The sequence below is a fragment of the Pteropus medius genome, unplaced genomic scaffold (genome assembly GCF_902729225.1).
Source record: "Pteropus medius unplaced genomic scaffold, Ma_sr-lr_union100, whole genome shotgun sequence".
Classification (NCBI taxonomy): Eukaryota; Metazoa; Chordata; class Mammalia; order Chiroptera; family Pteropodidae; genus Pteropus; species Pteropus medius.
Genome location: NW_024356249.1, coordinates 17,982,163 through 18,003,065, shown reverse-complemented (window position 1 = coordinate 18,003,065; position 20,903 = coordinate 17,982,163). Strand labels below are relative to the sequence as shown.

The 20,903-nt window shown below is 39.2% G+C and overlaps 1 protein-coding gene across 4 annotated transcripts in view; it reads right to left on the bottom strand.

Moving 5' to 3' along the window:
- CTTNBP2 (cortactin binding protein 2) overlaps positions 1-20,903 on the bottom strand; it is a 129,573-nt gene that overhangs the window by 80,073 nt on the left and 28,597 nt on the right. The gene's annotated exons all lie outside the window — the stretch shown is intronic.

Genomic DNA, 20,903 nt, shown 5'->3' with positions numbered 1-20,903 from the left:
AGCAACTGCACTAAACAACTAAACTTTTCCATTTTTAGACCACTGTTAGCAAGCCAACAACTAGATAAACACAAGTGCAAATGACAAATGGGAAACGCTAACATTTTTTTTTTCCTATTACCAAATTAGATTAAGAAATGCAATTTACAGAAAGTTCAATTTCACCATTAAATTTAAGCTAGCTTTCAGAGCATAATTTGAAACTTAAAAGTCAACATGGTTTGTGAGTCAAAAAACATTTGATATTTCTAGAGTCTTCAAATTCAATTATGTAATCAATATACTGAGTAAATATCACTTCAGAGATGCAATTTTGAAAGCAATTTCATTTTATTTTTCACTTTTCTCTTAATTTTTATTCAAGGTAATAGTTCATGCCCCCATGCCTGGATAAAACCTTGGGAAAGCCTCCATGGTTTTTCTAATTACTTTTATCTATTAAGAGCCCTATAGCCACTTTAAGACATAAAACAGTCTCCGTTTGGCCATCAGAATACCCAGCCTCAGTGGTATGACAGCTCCCCTTCCCCAGCTAGGACCTACTGTAGGTTAACATGTGCCACCTGGGAAGCTCAGAGTATTTATGAAAACATCTCTCTTTTTATCCAAATCTTCTCTCCTTAAGCTGTTTCAGTCCTTCCTGGGATGGAAGAGACTGGAAGTAGATGATGATGGAGGTAAGGGGAGCAGAAACATTTTACCTGACTGATTCATTTGGTAGACTGGCCTTACCAACTGAATGTGGCAAGTATTCAAAGCCTAATCTTTTCCCATAAAGTACTTGGTGACTTTAGAGGGCCACCTCTCTCCCACTGCTAAGGGCCCTTTATCTAAAATTTCCTCAATGTAGGTCATACATTTTAGAACGGACTACATAATTCTTGGAGTCTGGTAGAAAAAAAAAAGGCTCTTGGTTAAAAAAATTTATTAAGAATTTCAAGATGGTGACAGCATACCATTTAACCAAGCATGGGGCCCTTCTTAGCACATGGTACTTTGCAAATGTGTAGGTTGTACATCCACGAAGCTAGCCTTGCATATGCTCCTTATGTAGCATCTAGAATCCAGTGTTTGTGAGCTAAGGTCCCATGTTCTCCAGACCTCTCTATTAAATAGGACCTGAATCGATCTCATCCCCACTCTTTGATGCCTATGGACCGATGCAGTCTATAGGAAACACTCACGAATATCCATCTATACAAAATCTGAGAGTACAGGATGACCACTGCCACCACCATGCTGTCATTTCCACAGGATGCCTGCTTTCATCCCCGCCTCCACTGAGCCCGCCAAGACCTTCAGGAGAAACCTATTAAGTCATTAAACTCTCTCTCTGACGCTCTTTTCTTAAGATGAAGGAAGCAGCAACTGGATGGGGCAGGACTCACAGTATCAGTTTCTACAAATTTCTTTGCTACCACCTCATTGTTCTAGATGACATTAGATTTATTTCATCGATTTCTTAAAAAGTAATTATAATTTTGATGGGAATTATGTATAAATTCTACACACATTTTTGAGGAAAGAAGACATTTCATAAAATTGTTTTACCACTGCAAGATGATCTTTTCATTATTATCTTATAAAAGTTTTATATTTTCAAATAAATTAGCATACATTTAAAAATAAAAGAACTCTTTTCACATATCTTTGGCAACATCCCACTTTCTTAATTATCTGTATACAGTGCATATTTTATGTTGATTAAAATCAATACAGCAGTTCTCAATCCTGGCTGCTCATCCAAGGCATCTGTGCAACTGCAAACGCTCAGCTTTGGCCCAATGTTCCATCCATAAGTCTATCAAGATTCTTTGATGCCCCAGCCAAGGATAAGAACTAACAACAAATGTTTTGCTTCTCTTTGCACTTTTATACCATTATTTTACCTTTACTTCTAACTAGGTAAATCTTTAGGTCATTTATTTTTCAAGCAGCTTTTGGATGGGAATATTTTATATCTTTGTCAATCTGAGGATGATGTTTATTTCCTTCTTTCAGGACCACCTTGTCTGGGTGTAAACCTTCTTAGGTGGTATCCTTTAACGCTTTCGGCATTCAGTACGCAGGAGCAAGCCTGAGGTCAGGCAGAGATTTCCCTTTCTGCCTGAATTAATCAATTCTTTTTCTAACCTTAAATTAGCATATAACATTTAAGATTATTCCTAGTGTTGGCTGGTATTGTCCTAGCATGTAGCCCTTTTTGATCTAAAGATTCTGCTACATTTTGGTTGCAGCATCCATTCCATTTTCTTCTAGTCTCTTCCAAAACTATCTCCATTCTTTGTTGTCCACATACATATATCTTGTTTTCTACTTTCTCACTTTAATCTCTTCCTCTTGGTTCTGAAGATCTTTAATTTGCCATGGATTCAATTTTGTTACAGGGTTCATTTTTCACTATTATATGCTTCAATTCTCCTGGTGCATTTTAAATTCTCATACAAACCATACTAGGTAAGTACTAGTAGCCTCATATTATAGATGAGAAAACTGAAGCACTGAGAGGGCAAGCGGCTTGACCAAGGTTGTACGGCTAGAAGTGGTGGACCTAGGACGGACTCCAGCACTCTGCCTCCAGGATCTGTGCCCCATTCTCTGCTCTGTTCCTCAGCTTTGCAGACAGTCTCTTCCTCATCACAGTCTGGCTTACCCACCATTCAGTCTCACTCCAAAGCCTGTTTTCTTGAATTTTCAGACACAAGGCAGATGCTATCTATAAATTACTTTCTAAAATTTACTTATTTCTCATAATTTTGTCAGATGTAGTTTCTCTCTTTGCACTTTAAATGTTATGTTACCTTCCTTGTTCTATACTGTAAAATCTTTCAAGGGCCTTTTTTTTCCTTTTTCTTTTTTTCTGTTTACTCCATCTTTGGACCAGCGGTAGTCAAGCCAGATCTGGTGTTAATCCATAACCAGGGCAGGTAGTCTCCCTGAGTAGCTTTACTCATCAGCTGGTTGCCCTTAAAATGCTTTTCTCATACAGGGAGCCAGAGGGCAGACTGATGCAGATATACATCACAGTGCTGCTTTTGCTGAGAGGAGCAAAAGGTAGTCAGAGCCACAGCTCCTGTGAAGGAAATGGACTCCTGTCAAGGAAATGGACTCCTGTCAAGCCCGCCACCCCGCACCGCTGCCACCTTGTGTGTTAAGGACAAGGAGTCTCTTTGGCTGTGTCTGCCTACTAAGTAAGAGGGCATATCTGTGTCGTCTTCTGTCCTGGCAGAGTATCAGGGAGTGGCCCTGATGCCCAGACAGCTCTCTGGTGATTCTTCTTCACAATCATAAAAGGGATTTCAAGCCACAACTCTCTACCTATCCCACAGTGGGCCCTTGCCTCTCCAAATCCAGGAAGGCAAGAGCTGGCTGGCTCTTTTCAAGTTACAGAGTGCATCACAGAATTTCAGGGAGTGATTCAGTTCTCATTTATCCCTCAATCTGGTCATTGGACATTGCAACTAGAAGATATATCTTTATTTTTCAGGATATAGGTAGCAAAACGGTTGGGAGAATAGGCTCAGAGATCAGTTAAAATAGATTTGAATGGACTCTGTCACTTCCAAGTTATGTAAACTTGGGCTGATCACCTTGCTCTTCACCAGTTCCATGAAGATGACACAGTACCTAATCCAGGGCTTTATTGTTTTGAAGGATTAATAATGCATGTCAGGCACTTAGCTGGGTGCATAGACAATCATGAACATGTAATTAAGTGATAGCTATCATTTTAATAAAATGAGACATTTAGTTGGTAAATTTTGTCTATTTTTATACCCTTTATGTTACCTCATTAGAAAAACAGGAAGTTTGGAGTCAGATGCCAGTGCCAACATACCCATGTTATTTCAAGCTCCCAGGAGAAGTGATTGTTTTTCTGTGTGTGTCCACACGTTTACAAATACTCTCTTCTATTGCATTACACACCTTACAGAAAAAGCCCTGTGCTTCTAAGGTCCATTATTCTAGAGCCCTCTCAATATATGCACCAGGCCAAGCGGGTGCATTCATGAAATGCTACACATGAAGTAGAATCAACATGACAGTGGATGGAAATGAACTCATCATCATCCAACAGTTACAGAAACATTCACGAATATGACGCTCCACAGATAGAGAAAATATAAATAAGTTCTTTTGAGAGTGTTTTTAAAGGATTACAGAGCAAAAAGCATAGACTTAGAACAAAATATAACAGAATCCTATTTCAATACCGCACTCTAATACGTGAAATCAAATGACTGGTTCTGAAGCACCACGTTTGGAGAAAGGAGACGTGGTTATGCCATTACCTTTATAAGCTCTCCTCTTATTAATGGATGTGATTTTCAGCGTTCAGGGTAAATTTAGATATAAACATGTAAATGTTCTATCTGTAGCCCTAAAATAACAAAAGTGCACAAGCCATTCATTTACTGAAGTTCTAAATCATAGACTTTATGCTAAGTTTTCTAAAGCTTCTAGATACTGAGTAAATTGGTAGAATTTTCCAACAAGTTAAATCACCCTATCAAAAAACTTATCAAAGTTTGTGACATACAGTGAACCAGAAATTTAATAGTTCCTGGTAAAGAGATGACTTAGGACATCTGTAAGAAAATATGTTCCTAATGATTAAAAAGGGAACAGAATTTTCCTTGACCATTAATTTTAAAATAAGTGTTTGAAAAATAAGGCTTTTGTTGAGTGGTCTGATATTGTCCAGAGAAGCAATTAGCGCTTCTGGGGACTGAATATTCCTGTACCAAGCACACTGGCAAAGACTCTGCAAGAACGCCTCCCTTCAAGTGTGTTCAACCAAATTCCTGTTCTAAAAACCCTCAAACAAATTTTTCCCCCACTTGCATGTTATTCACATTATCATGACTGCACAGAAGCATTTTTTTATTTGTCTTTAATCATCCAGGACTTTTGACTCATAACAAGAAAAAACACCCCAGCATTAAACAAACATCATGCCTAAAATGAACATACAAGCAGTTATACAAACAAACAAACAAATCTCAAGAGAATGCAAAGTAGCTTCCTTGAAATGTTTCAATATTTCAGGAACGATGTAGTTCGCCTATCTGATAATTCCGGAACTATCTACCAACTTGTGACTTGAGAAAAGAAATGTGTAAACAGTAGTGGGTGTGGGTACAGTATTAACATAAGCTTCTCCACGCAAAGTTTTTAAAAAATGAAAAACAAAATAAGGAAGTGTCTACTGGGAATGACATAACAGATCATTTCTGTGGGTAGAGGTTGTGATTAAAAATTTAAAATACGCTCCCTTTTATAGCTGCAGGAAACCTAAGTTGGCTTGGTTAAAAATGAAAGTCCCCAGGACACAAAGAGATTGATGGAGGGGTTTTGTTCTTCTTGCTGCGCCCCCTCCCACCCCCTACAGAACTACCCTTGGTCTCTAAGGAGTGACTCACCAATCCCAAGACCTGCTGAGCATCTGGAAAACATAAACAGAAAGATTTTAACTTTCTCACCTTCTACCAGCTGAAATGACTCACTATCAACAACAATCAAGGGAAAAGGAATGTCAACAGTTTGAAAGCAGTCTTTATTCAAACCCTGCCAGTAATTTTACCATCATTAAATGTTTCCCAGTCCTTGAAAGAATATATACCTCCTGCTACTTGCCACAGCAAGTCAGAAAACTTCTGCAGCTGTCAGAAAAGGATCACTACAGAGATCATCAACAGGGCGGCGTCCCTGGGAGGCTCCTCGGAGGGAGACTTCACTGGACGTCTGCAATAAAGAAGATCTGTGCCCCTTGGGTGGGGGCAGATGTGCAAACTGTGGGTGGACACTCCTAGCTGCTCTTACGTCAGAGGTACGGGGACCCAGCAGGCAAAAGGTGAGGAAAGAGCTGATCTTGTTCAAGGGACAGGCAGATCTCATCAGGACAAGCATTATTTGCAGGAAGAGGATAAGAATCCATTTCAGATCATGCAATTTTGTCTTCTTTCATTGTATTTGATGCAAGAACAGCTGTGAAAATGCTTTATAAACCATCAACTGTGGTGCATAGGTTGGTTGGTATTATTAATATAAAATCAGTCATTTATCACAGGCCTGTTTGTGTTGGTTCCATTAGTAAAAATGCTTGACTGTCTGTGTTTCTGCTTAACTTTTTACATTACATCATTGAATCAGTGAGAATTCATTAAGTGAGGTCTACACATGGACCATTTGTCTCCAGCAACCAACTCCCTTGTCTTCTTTACTCTGCTGGGCACCAGTGGGCAGAATGGGAAGGGGGACAGTATATCTTAACTCGTCTGTAATAGAGAATAAATTATAGAATACTGTAAACATGTGCTACGCATTATGAAACAGTGAAATGTGGCGTCTCCTGCAAAGGAGTTTAGGCCAAGACAAACGGTAATCATTTCCTGAATCTCCAACATGATTTATGACTGACTGTGATCAATTTCTGAAGAGTAAATCTGAACTGTATTTTTAAAGTCTATTCATGTAAGAATCTGTTTTCTCTTCTGAGTTATGCCACCCACTTTCTCACTAAAAGCCTCAGCAGCCTCAGACCAGATGATACCAGTCTCCTGTGTAGGTGGCACATTACAGCACTCACTGGAATTTGCTGCAGGAAGGAGATCAGGACCCTGCCATTCCCACCCCCTCTATCCTGGAACAGCTACTAAAGGCATCTGTTTCTGTCCTTGAACATCCTTAATCTCCCGTTAATATTCCTGGAGAACACAAGGATAGTGAGAGTTAGTTAGGATGGGACTAAGAGCGTCATGTTGGTTCTTAAAACTCTGATCAGTTACAAAGAAATGTTTCAAAGAACTAAAGCCCTCAGCCAGAGTTGACAATGCTACCATTCACATTAAAGGAATCCGTTTCCTTTCTATCCGAATGCTTCTGCTTTGTATACAAGATCAGATGATGCTATGAAAATTCCCAGAGGACACACATCCCTAGGGGGCAACAGGACTAGGAATGGGGCATCCACACATGCCCATTCACCCAATCCTGTGAATGACTGTCTCCCCATGGAACTAGCCAGCGGGCAAGGACCTGGGTATAATCTAACTGCCTCTGTGCTATAGTAAATGCCCCAAATGGGAATCACATCCACAGACCTGGTCACAGCAGCCCCAAGTTTCGACTGATGGATGGACCTAACTACACATCAGAATTTAAAAAAGAGGAGCTGTCAGGAGTACAGATGAGGCATCATGAGAGTTGTGTGAGTTGACCTGGTACAGCCATGTACTTATAAGATCTCTCTAAAATAACATCATGCTTGGCAGTAAACACACAGACTATTTTGCCTGTACAGTCTATTTTTAAATATTGGTACCAGGCACACGAATACTTGCAGCTGTGTTTGAGAAGTACAGGGTAACATGTACTTGGGATTAAGCCTAGCATCCACAGAAACAATTCCTACTCTGTTTCATATAAATAACAGTATCAACAGAAGAATCTACCAAAATGACAAAAAAATCAATTATGGAAGGGAAAATCTCAATAGCCCATTTCCAAAATAATTCTTTTTGAAGCCGAATTAGTATTAGCAAATACTAAATTTTATTAGTCTTAATTTTATTAGTATTTCCCAAGGTTAAAATGGCCCTAATAAACAACAGATTTTTAAAAAACACACACACAATAGAGTGTACAACAGGGAATCAAATTCTCTTTATGTCATAAAGGATAATAATCAAATAAATGCACCTCTAAAAATGGTCTATGATACTGCTGAGTCACAAAATCACACTGAAAGGCCAACATCAAAGGCTCCATAGATATCCTCTAAGGTCAAGAAATTCGTCAGCACCATGATATACTAAGAATTTACCCTGAGATTAATAAACCCACTAGCCCATGTCTAAGCGAAAAAGGACCAGAGACGCATCACAACACACTATGCATGGCACCCCTATTCTTTCCTCTCACTCTTCAAGTTTGAAGGACTTGGGAATAAGATTTAGAAATCAGAGTAAGGAATCAGAAATCCAAACATACAACTGAGAGTAATGCTGTCCTCATAGCTGGTCCATTATTTGGAGGGAGAAGAGACACAGGAAGGCATTTAGTAGAGTCACTACTAAACAGCTGAAGGTTTCTGCAGCAGCGTTGGACTGTTCTTCCTTCATTACAAAGGCCCCGTCAGTAGAACAAACATCACTTTTCTCTGGCTATATGACCCTGGAGGCTGCCTGCTCCTCATAGGAAATAAACACCTCTCAGTCTGAATTAACTGAAAAAGTAATTATTATTTTTGCTTCACAAGGTCATAAGCAGAATTTATATCTGAACTATCCTTTGGGGATGAACAGCCTAGATTACCAAATGGTCAAAGAATCCTATTGGCTAGAAAAATCTAATGATGTTTCCACAAGCTAGCTTTTTTTTTTTTTTTAAGTAATGAACCTTAAGGTAAGGTAAGGCATAATTCTAACTGGAGATGATATATTTATTGGTTATCATACTTTCATTTTATATTTAAACACTTGGACATAGATAAAACATAAAAGTGGCTTATCTAAGGTTTTAGCTCCCCCGATCATTCACTGAAAACTTTGCCACTATCCAGGAGGCCCTGAATCAAGTGGATAAGCAAAAGGATCAGAGCTCATAATTTCTTAATAACCTTGGCTCAAACAGCCTTCATTAGAATGTTTTTTCAACATCTTTGTGTCCTTGGACTTCATCATGGCTACACAAAGATCTCAGTGCTTTCCTTCTCCCCACTGCATCTCCTACTTGACCACTTTTTCTACACATCAGTGTAGAGCTCACATTTCTCCAGATGCTTCTATTTCTCCAAACCATGATTTCTCAATATTGTAAGCTTGAGTCCATCCGGAATCTGCTATCTGCGCTCTCTCCAGAGGCTGAGCAGAGCTAAAGCACATAGCAGCGTACTGTAAAGCCAATACATATGTGAAGTCTCCAAACTCATCTGGGCTCAAGGAGCCAAGACTTACAGGTTCAGTGAACCATACTGGTTGGAAGGAGTCCTATCCTTCCACATGTCCCTGGTTCCACGGTGGGCATTACAAACCTCTTCACTCCTAATCCAACCTTATTCTTCTCATAGCACTCAATCTTATTTTCCACCTCATGCTGATAATCATTTTTTCCCCCAATACTCTCAAAATTCTGTTCCCTGCCTTATTATCTTTTCCAAAGGAAACTGTTTCTTTGCCCCTCTCTAAAGTTAATTATTTATATTTATGCCTCACCTTCTTTCTCTTCCTTTACCTCTATGCTGCTACAATCAGAACTTCGTGACCAAAACCACTTCTCCCAGCCCCGTAAATTCAACTGCCTGCTAAATAACTTACCCTGGGTGTTTCAACAAGACCAAATATGCAACAAGTACCAAACGGAACTCTGCAGCTTCTCCACCACACACCTTTACCTCACCTATTCCCTGGCACGACCACCCTACAACTCACCTGAAACCTGAGTGTCACCAGATCACTTTCACCACTCATACCCACAGCTACTTAGTCAAGGCTACAACCTAAATACTGATCATACATATCCCCTCCTCTCCATTCCAGCCATCGCTGTCTTACTCTCATCCCTTGTCATCCTTCACGCCAATGCTTGCAACAGTCTCTAGACCTGACACCCCTCGAATCATTCTTCCTCTTTGCTGATAAGAAGGATTACCCTGGAATGCAGGTCTAACGTATTACTGCATTGCTCCAAATCTGTCAAGAGCTCTTTACTACTTAACATAAAAGTCCAAACCCTCATGAAGGTCTTCTACAAACTGACCCGTTATTCTACCTCTACTTTCATTTTCATATACTACCACCCACCCTCCTCCTCTTTACTCCTTAGGCTTCATAGCTTTATTTTCTTGATATTCTGGCATATGAGGCCTCCCTGACGAGGAGAGACTGTCCCTCCCAGGGCTAGCTGATGATTAGAGACAGCAAGTAACTCTCCAGGGAATGTGAGTTTCATATGCAAACCACCCCATCTGGAGTGCACGCTCCCCTTTATCAAACCCTCACACATCAAACCACTATCCCCCTGCCCTGACCACCCCAGGACTGAGCACGAGACAACTAGGGGCAGTCCCTATGTCCTGGAGCCTTCTGGAATTATTCAAACTAGCCAATACGAAGCCCGCTCACCTTGCCTTACCCATTCCTTCACAGGGAAACCACAAGCATCTTGTGCCTACGTTTTTCCCTTGCTCCTTCAGCCTCTTGACTGACCTTGGTGCTTCTCCATGTGGCCCTGTGTGGCAATGCTGTGCTTCCTGCTTCTAGGGATATGAGAATAAAACTTCTTCCTCTGCAACAGTCATTTCCATATTTGTGCGTCTTACTGCATCTGATTAAAACAAATCCTGGGTACATCTTAAAACAAGCTTCAACTACAAAACCATTTACAGGGCCCTGAGTTCACCATGCTGTTGCAAACTTCCGTATTTGCAGCTAGTAAGCCGTATGAAACCCAGTTTCTAGTTTGTTTTCTCTGTAAAGTCTTTCCTTATCACCGTGATGCCAAATACACTCTCTCTGTGCCATCACTATCTTTTGCACATAGCTTTGGCTGAACGTTTGCTATTCTACCACAATGTAGTTATTTGCTTGAAAGTCTCTCTCTCCTCTCTCCTCGAAAGCCAGGCTTTACGTTATAAGAAAGAGACTGGGCCATACACATGTTTACCATGAGCACTGAGCCCAGTACACAATAAAAACTCAATGAATTCTTTATAAATTAATTGAAATGTATATCAACAGTGTTAGCATTGAATAGTGCTAATGACCAGCCTTGCTGCTTTGAAATAGAGCTTTCTGATTAAGAATTTCCAGCTGGAAGAAAAAAAGTTGATAAGTAATAACTTTAGACACAGCTTACTTTTAGTCATTTAAATTATCCAAAATATAGATATATACATATAGAGGATAGAGAGATGGTAGTTGATTGATGACAGACAGATAGATGATAGATAGATAGACAGACAGACAGACAGATAGACAGACAGACAGACAGTCAGACAGTCAGAAAGAAAGAACGAATGAATATCTTCATGGTGACTCAGCCAGTCAAATATATTGACTTTAGAATGTATTTCATGCATATATTTGGCTAATAGTATGTGATATAACCCTAGAATCCACCATACAATACCTTCAAAAAACAGAAAAGACAATCACATTATGAACTGGGAACTTATGCTAATTTCCTTTTTATCTCCCAACTTAAGACTCTTTTATAATTCATTTTATTTAGGAAATGATTTAAAGCACACATCTAAATAAATGAACTCTCTTCCTCCTCATGAAAGGCAATTTAAAATTTCAAGAATTCAAGATAAGTACGTAGCTGGAGAAAAGAATATTTACCTATGTCAATTTATTAAAGAACTATAATAAAATTAACATTTATAAAAATAAAAAAACTTTACTCTTTAAAGTGTTGATCATAAATTTCTTCATCTTAACATTTGGAGAAATCTCATTTAGGGCATTCAGCCTATTGCTTTCAAGAAGAGATGAGCTTTTATAATTTGTTCTGTTTTGTTTTGAATACAGAAATACACAGACTAATTCTTTGGTCCACATGGAAGATGCTAAGTTGGGTTTACTTATGTTCTCAAAACAAAATAATTCTGACCCTTCAAAAGCTACATGACCAAAAGATTCAGGTTTTACTTGTTTATTTAGAGGTGGCTCCCGGAAATGCTTCAAAGTTATGCAACAGTGTTCCAATTTTCCTACTCTCTTTAGATAATAGCCAGCATCAATAAAAGGAAAAACAGCTTATAATGTTCATGTCCTGTGGTGGAATTCTGAACCCAAGTAGGCCAGCTGCCACGCATGGATGGATGCTCTAACCGCTAAGCTTCCCACAGGGGATGGCTGAAGTTGCCTCTGTAAAGTGTGTCTAAGAGTGATCCTCTCTGAGCCCCAAGGACAGCCTGCTGAGTTATCAGTGTGTCTTGTCCACATGAAATATAGGCACATTAACTCACACGGCTCATCTTGCTTAAAGCTCGAGGGTCTGGCTGAGCATCTGGAAAGAGACTGGATTCTGGAGATACAAAACCATATAATTCAGTCCAGAATGAAGGTTCTGATTTCCAACTGCCTTGATCTGAATTTTGGCTCAAAATTTCTTAGCTCTGTGACCTCTGCCAAGTTGCTAACTACTCTAAGCCTGTTTCTCATGTGTAAAATAGAGATAATAATACCTAAGTCGTAGGATTGTTATAAGGCCTAAAGAGATGATTAATGTACAGTGTATAACATATTGCCTGACACAATGACAAGTGTTCAATTTTGTCACGCTCAGTAAGAGGGGATAATTTATGCACCATGTATAAACTACCCAGGCTAAGTCTGGGCTGGAGGGTAGGTTATGGGAGGCTTCATTACCAAAAATGATTTTCCTACTTCCTCCTGCTACTTCAAATTTTAAACACAAACCATGTTCTTGGATTAGCAAGCTAAGAATTGCTGCTAAAATTTTTTAAGGACTATTTTTAGGGCGGTTTTAGATTCACACTAAAATTGAGAGGAAGGTACAGAGATTTCCCATAGACCTCCTGCCCCCACACATGCAGAGCCTCCCCCCATTATCAACATCCTCCACCAGAGCAGTACATTTATTACAATGGATGAACCTCCACTGACACATCATCATCACCTAAAGTCCACAGTTTACCTTAGGGTTCACTCTTGGTCTTGTATATTTTGCGGGTTTAGAAAAATGTATGACATATCCATTTTTATAATATCATATAAAGCAGGTTTGCTGCCCTGAAAATACTCTGTCCTCCACCTATTCATGTTCTGCTCCTCACTCCTGTCACAACCACTGATCTTTTGACTGTCTGTTTTGCCTTTTCCAGAATGTCATATAGTTGGAATCATGTAGTATGTAGTCTTTTCAGATTGGCTTCTTTTACTTATCAATATGCATATAAGGGCTCTCCATGTCTTTTCATGGCTTGACAGCTCATTTCTTTTTAGCATTGAAAAATATTCCATTGTCTGGATGTAGCCCAGTATATTTATCCATTCACCTACTGAAGGGACATGTTGGTTTCAACCAAGTTTGGGCAATTATGAAAAAAGCTGCTATAAACATCCATATGCAAGTTTTTGTGTGGATATGTTTTCACCTCCTTTGGGTAAATACCAAGGAGCACAACTGCTGGATTGTATGGTAAGAGTATGTTTAGTTTTGTTGGAAACCTCCAAAGTGGCTGTACCATTTGCATTGTCAGCAATAAATGAGAATTCCCCTTGCTCCACATCCTCACCAGCATTTGGCACTATCGGTGTTTAGATTTTGCCCATTCTAATAGGTGTGTAGTGCTGCTAAATATTTTATCATTTCATGCTTTTTTTCCTCACATTTCTCTTTATAAAACTTAACAGTGGTCTTCAAGAATACTGACTGACAGGGCTAATAAATTTAACTCTCATAGAAGATACTCTCATCTTCCAGTTCTAACAATGTACTTTTCAGAGAAACCAGGGCTAGTGTTGGTAAGTGAGACTGAGTTCTTATTGACATCATTTGAGTCTATGGGTCCAGCCACATTTGAAAGCTAGACTTACTCCTATAATTTTTCAGTTATATAAACCAATATATTTCTTGGGAGGTATTTGGTTTCTGTCACTTGTAACCAAAAATCTTCTCAATAACATGATGGTGAATTCCACATGTCTATAACACCATCACCACCAATAACAACAAATGTTCACTTGCTAACATCCACCAGCCTAACAAACTTTAACTGCCTTCTCGCCACCACTCACCCTCACGGATAGCATCCTTTCTGGAGTCTTTCTGATTTCTACTTCTCCTCCCTTGGTACACCCTGGCTACCTTCTTTGCTCTTATATTCTTTCTATCATTTGCCTTAACCAATCTCTCCAAGTTAAGGAAATATCAACTACCTGTATATAAAGAATGCCCTAGAGGCCCCAGAAAGATGGCATCTATCTGAAGTTGTGGTGCACGAGGTCCTTCATCATCTGACCTTTGCCTTCTAAGCCTCACCTATGACGACTGTATCCCACATTAGCCCATCTGAGTCCACCCAACCCACCAAGACTGTGACAGGTACAAATTATTTAAAACCAAACAATTTTAGTATAGTTTATATGGCAAAAGATAACTAAAATACTGGCCTAAGGGATACAGTCTCCTGAGGGAAGACACAAAGACTCCATGCAGAGGTAAGTACCATGTAACAAGATGCTCAATAGCACTGAACAGTTTAATGCTTTCTACAAACCTCCCTGAGCATAAGAGCCCATTCTTGGTGTTAGAATCCACCATGGAGAAATAGAAAAAAACTAGACTCTGAGGCCAAAGGTCAGATTTCTGCCACTTATACCAGTGGAGAGTTATCTGCTGAGCTTCAATTTCACACTATAAAAATGGAGCACTATGTATATAAAGAATGCATGGCACAAAACATGAGCATGATCTCTATTGCAAATACTATTAAAGAGTCTAAAATGGTATCTGATGCCTTGTTTGGGGGGCATAACTTAGAAAAACAACAGGAAATTCTTGGGAAACTATTTAATCATTATACAAAGAAAAGAAAGAAGAATTTTAAAAATTCCTTAACATATATTAACTGCGCAACTATTAGAGGCCGAATCTTTGAAAACTATCCTACCTATTAAAAGGATTTATAGATCTGAAATCAGTCCTTTTTACAAATGATCAGTCATCTAACAGGTGATCCAACTTGGACCACTTGGGGCAGAAGTTCTCCAAAATCTACTATTTCATTTAGAGGGTTCAGCTCTTACATATCACTTTTGATTGTGCCTTTAGAAAAATATTAATGAAAACAGTGCATATAAAAGACTGAAAGAAACCTGCACTAGAATAAAGATTTCAGGACTTACTATAGTTTCTCTAGGCTTATTCCTATAAATCTATTTAATAATAAGCATTTATATAGCATCTGGGAACCACTGTGCCATTCTATTATTTAGAATTTCATTTCTTTAAAGTGTTTTCCACATTTTTGTTTAATAATGTATATGAATGTTCCAAATAGGAGCTTTTTAAAATGTCTTCCAAAATACAATTTCCACAGGTTCATGGTCATTTCCCAGAGAAAAATATTAAAATTCACTTTACGGCCTCCCTATCCATCCTATCTAAAGTAAGAACCTACCTATTATTCTCTCAGTACTAATCTTGTCACAATTAGTACTTTTTTCCACAGTTTATTCCCATCACCCTATCTGGCACATCAGAAGGGCCAGGAAACTGTTAGCTATTACTGTTAGAGTTTGCATATGCAGACTCATTAAATCCTGACAACCACATTAAGACAGCTATTTATACCCCATTTGTCAAAGTGGTAAACTGAGATTTAAGGTACAAGAATAATTTTCCTAAAGTCACACAGCTAATACAGGCAAAGTCTGGATTTGGTCCCAGAGCCCTGATTAGTACCACAGAACTGCCTTAGTAATGCTTCTAGTAGGTTAGTAAAATCCTCTACTAATGCCTAAAGGGATCACAATAAATGAAAAACTTCAACACACTTATATTGTAACAAGTCACTGTATTTAATATACTAGTAGATTACTCATTTTAATGGGATTCAAGCTTTTGAGTCTTGTTAGTGTGTTCTTAGGAGCATTTCAGCCACATGGTTAATTTAATACAAATGCTACTTTTATCTAAAGAAGAAACAAGGTGAAATCTCTGACTTCAGGTGCCACATGGGAGAGTGGCAGAAACCTGGAGCACCTCCTGGGTCTATTCCCTGACCAGCTATCTGTAGGACTCCGCCTGCAGCCCCAGCTCCCTACCCCTCAGCTTTGTCATCCACAGTGTTACTACCTCAGGGTAGTAACAGACTGTTACTTCTATAATTCCCTAAAACGGTTTTAAAAATAGGCTTTATCCATTAAATGTTTTTTTTAAGACCGTCAACTACTCTCAATAATAATAAGAAATTACCAAATAGTCAAATCTACTAACCTAAATTTCTGAAGTTATGACTCAAAATATTTTCCTGACTGAAAGATTCACTAATTTATGTGAGTATAGAAATTAATAAACATATACACTTATTTATATCTATATATGTGCATATACAAAATATATATACGTAAATCACATAAACACCTGTTCATATTGTCAGTAAATATTTAGGGCATATTTTAAAGGTTTTTGAAGGCTGAAAAGTACAAAACCATAACTAAATATCACAGTTTTATTAACTCTATAGGCTTTTGAAACATTCCTAGTTCCATAAATAAGCTAAAAGGGGGGAAAAATCATCTTTTCAACAAAGTAGGACACTCAGCAACAACCAGCCCCTCTGTCAGAGTCAGGGGAGGGGATATTTCTGATTCTTGTTAGCATTCGCAGTGTCAAACTGGGGTCGGGCACATTATAGGATCAAAAAAAATTTTTCCCTGCCCTCTTCTCCAACACCCTCCCCCCTAACACCCACTCCACACATGTAAACTATCATCACACAAGTGCATCATTTATAAGCACATGCCACAGAGGCTGTGCAGTCACCTTATAGTTAGCTTTCGGAGGCTGCAAGGATTATGGCTTTATCTCTTTGGAAAGGAATCTGGGCTGCTCCTGTAGGCAAGTGTTTCTAGTATCATTGCGAAAAGCAGGAAATCTAAATTCTAAGGGCAAACCCCAAGCAGTCAAGAGACACTTTCGGCATGGGCTCCCGGGGGAAGAGGACACAGTTGAACACAAGGAAGCTATGTTTCAAGAGCAAAATCATGAGACCAGTGGTTATTAAACTTTTTGGTTTCAGGACTCCTTTACGCTCTTAAAATTACTAAAGATCCAAAGAGCTTCTGTTTATGTTGGTTATAGCTACTGTCATTTATCTTACTAAAAATTAAAACAGAAGATTTAAACATATTATTTTAAAACTATAATAAACGCATTGCATGTTAATACAAACATGTTTTTATTTTTAAAAATCACTAAATTTTCCAAACCAAACAAAATTAAGTAAGAAGAATGCCATTATTTTATAGGTCTTCAAATTTCTTTACTGCCTAGCTCAGCAGAAAATAGCCAGATTCTCATATCTGCTTCTTCACTGGATCTGTTGCAAAATCATATATCATGCAGCCTCTGGAAAACTCCAATGTGCACTCATGACAGAAGGAGAGTGAAAAAAGAAAATAATGTCTACTATTAGGAAAATTGTTTTGATCTCCTTGGCTACTTAGAAGGGTCTTAGGGATTCTGGGGACGCTTCTGGTCTAGACTCTACTACTGTCTCTATTTTCCTTTCATCCCCACCCTTTAAGTCTTCTGGAACATTTCAGACATGCATCAGTTTTGCTATGGAGAATGAAGAGCGCTCTGTACATACTTATGCCAGAAAGTTGAAAGAACAAGTCTCACATATCAAAACTCCATGTGGTGGTACTCCTGAGTCTGCCCCACACTACTCCAGGGGTAAAGTCTCAAATACAAAGCTACGGCCTTTGGGTGGAAACCTTTATTTCCACCAAAAATCAGATGCATAAGAATGCAAAGGAGAGGTGGGGCTTGATGAATATATGATTATACGCTACATGCAGAAAGTTAGACACTAACTGGTGTGGTCAGATAAAAGATCACTTTTTCCCCATGATGGTTGAAAAATGATGGGGTACTAAAAAGAACATAAAGTGAAAGCATAAAAAACAGAACAATAACAACTGAAAGTAGTTGTCATTAGAATCCACAACCAGGACAGCAAATGGCAGAATGCTACTGGTGGAGAAGAAACAAAATAAACAGTTGCCCTGTGTCAGGGAGAGCACACGGGAAAAGGGACACGTGGTTGGATCTCAATTTCTCAAGAACTCTTCCAGGCTTCATGGCACCACACTAACCACTAATCTTCATATGACACAGAGTGAAGAAAAAAGAAGTCACAATAAAGTACAGAAAAGTACTCCAGGCTCTCTAGAAATGTAGACATAAGTAACACAACAGAACAAAGTAGTACATAAAAACCATCCTCCCCAGCGGCTCTATTATCATCTATGGAGAGAATAAATACAGATAGAAAAAATGCAATAATCTAAAGTCAGAAAACAGATATTTCTATATAACACGAAAAAGGAAAAACAGGATACAATAAAACATGTTTATGTCTATACGATATTCATGAATCTAACCTCCTTGATATAAAGATGTATCTTTTTTTAACAGGAAAAATTTGGAGTCAGTCAAAATCCACTCACTCAACAAAAATTATAGAGCTGAGCACAATAGAGCAGCAAACAAAACCAAACCCCTGGAAGTTGCCTGAGGCCTGGCTGAACAGAAGCCCTATAACTAGGTCACCTCAAATAACAGGTCACCTCAAAATGGTAGAAGGGACGGAGACACAAAACAACCCGGTCCCACAACTTCCTGTGACCATCGAGAATCAGGAGGCTATCTTGTCTGCAGAGCCACCTCCTCTACCTGAGAAGCAAGGGGTCCCGGTGGTACATGGGGCTCCCCAGCCCAGGGTTCCAGTGCTAGGAAGAGAAGTCCCCACAACCTCTGGCTGTGAAAACCAGTGGAGGTTGCTGCTGAGTGAGACCTAGGGCTGAGGGAAGCAGAGGCCTTCTTCTTGAAGGGCCATGCCTGGCCTTACTCCCTGACGGACTTGTTCACTCTGAGTTCCAGCACTGGGGCAGCTGCTCAAGGGGCACCAGGGGCATATGCAGAAGCACTGAGCTGTTTGGCTTCAGGGTCAGGGCTGGGGGGTGGCTGGCTCCAAGGCTGAGGTGCAGGCAGAAACCACTGTTCCTTTGTTGAGCTCTCTCCATTCCCAGCTTGCAGAAACAGGCGCCATCAATCTGGATGACACGGATTGCTCCTCCGATTTAGAGACTCCACTCTCCCAACTTGTGGGCCCACCTAAGCAGCTTCCAGTGATTTATTCCATTCAAACAGGCTGTCTTAGCACCTGCTTGGAACTTTCGTAAAATCTCTCAATAGCTCACAAACCCAAAGAAGCAGCATCTGGACACAGTGTGCCCTGCACCTCTTGCTGAGCAGCCCCAAGCCCCGCACTAGTGGCAACCAGCCTCCATTTCTGAGTTGCCCCCTCAAGGCATCTATAAGCCCAGCACAGATAGCAGCCATATACAGATTGCTTGGAGACTCTTACCAGATGGCTCCGGAAGTACACAGGCTGTGGGTGAACTTGGCCTGCAGCTAGACCCCTGGGACTGTGCCCTGGGCCCCACGGCACACCTCTTACAAAAAGCCACTCTACTAAAACTGGGAGACTTAGGAGCCCTACCTAATACATAGAAGCAGACACAAGGAGGCAGCCAAAATGGGGAGACAAAGAAGCATATTCCACATGAAAGAACAGAACAAAGCTCCAGAAAAAAATTCACCAAAATGGAGACAAGCAATCTACCAGATACAAAGTAAAAAACATTGGTTATAAGGATGCTCAAGGAACTTAGAGAAATTCAGTGAGAACTTTAGCAAAGAGATAAAAATAATAAGAGATAAAAATCATAAGAACGGAGATGAACAACATAATAGGGAGCCAGTCAGAAATAAAGAATATAATATCTGAGATTAAGAGTACATTAGAGGGAATCAACAGAATGGATGAAATGGAGGCTTGAATCAGCGACCCAGAAGATAAGGTAGCACACACTCAGAACAAGAACAAGAAAAAAAAATACAAAAAAAATTAAAATAGTTTAAGGAGCCTCTGGGACAACATCAAGCGTTAACAACGTTCGCGTCACAGGGATATCGGAAGGAGAAGAGAGAAACCAAGGAATCGAAAATTTATTCAAACAAATAATGACTGAAAACTTCCTTAACCTGGTGAAGGAAATAGACATACAACCCCAGGAAGTTCAGAGAGTCCCAAACAAGATGAATCCAAAGAGGCCCACATCAAGACACATCATAATTAAAATGCCAAAAGTTAAATACAAAGAGAGACTTTTAAAAACAGAAGAGAAAAGCAATTAGTTACATACAAGGGAGCACTCATAAGACTGCCAGATGATTTCTCAACAGAAACTTTGCAGGCCAGAAGGGACTGACACAAAATATTCAAAGTGATAAAAATCCAGGACCTACAACCAGGATTACTCTACCCGGCGAAGCTATCATTTATAATCGAAGGACAGATAAAAAGCTTCCCAGACAAGAAAAAGCTAAAGGAGTTAATCAGCACCAAGCCAGCATTACAGGAAATGTTTAAGGGACTTCTCTAAGAAGAAGAAAAAAATATGTATCAAAAGTCTAAATAAAGAATGGCAATTACTACATATCTATTAAGAAGTACTTCAAATGAAAAAGAATTAAATGCTCCAATCAAAACAGAGGGTGGCTGAATGTATAAGAAAACAAGACCTTTACATATGCTGCCTCTAAAAGACTCACTTCAGATTGAAAGACACACACAGACTGAAAGTAATGGGATAGAAAAGATATTTCATGATGGACGTAGAGGGTAGTGTGCCATATGGAGTAAGTCAGATAAAGGAAGACAAATGCCATATGATTGCATGGAACCTAAAGAATAAAATAAACAACGACAACAACAAAACCAGAAACAAACTCATAGATACAGAGAACATTTTGAGGGTTACCAGCTGGAAACGGGGTTGGGGGTTGGTGAAAAAGGGGGAAGGGATTAAGAAGTTACAAACTGGTAGTTACAAAACAGTCATGGAGATTGAAAGTACAGCATAAGGAATATAGCTAATAATACATAATAACTATGTGTGGTGTCAGAGGGGCACTAGATTTATAGGGGTGATCATTTTGTGAGTTATATAGATGCCCAATCACTACGTTATATACCTAAAACTAATATAATATTGTGTGCTGAAACTGAAAAATAAAAAGTTATTTTTTAAAAAACCTGCCTTCAAAGAGCTTATGTTCTAGTGGGAAAATGA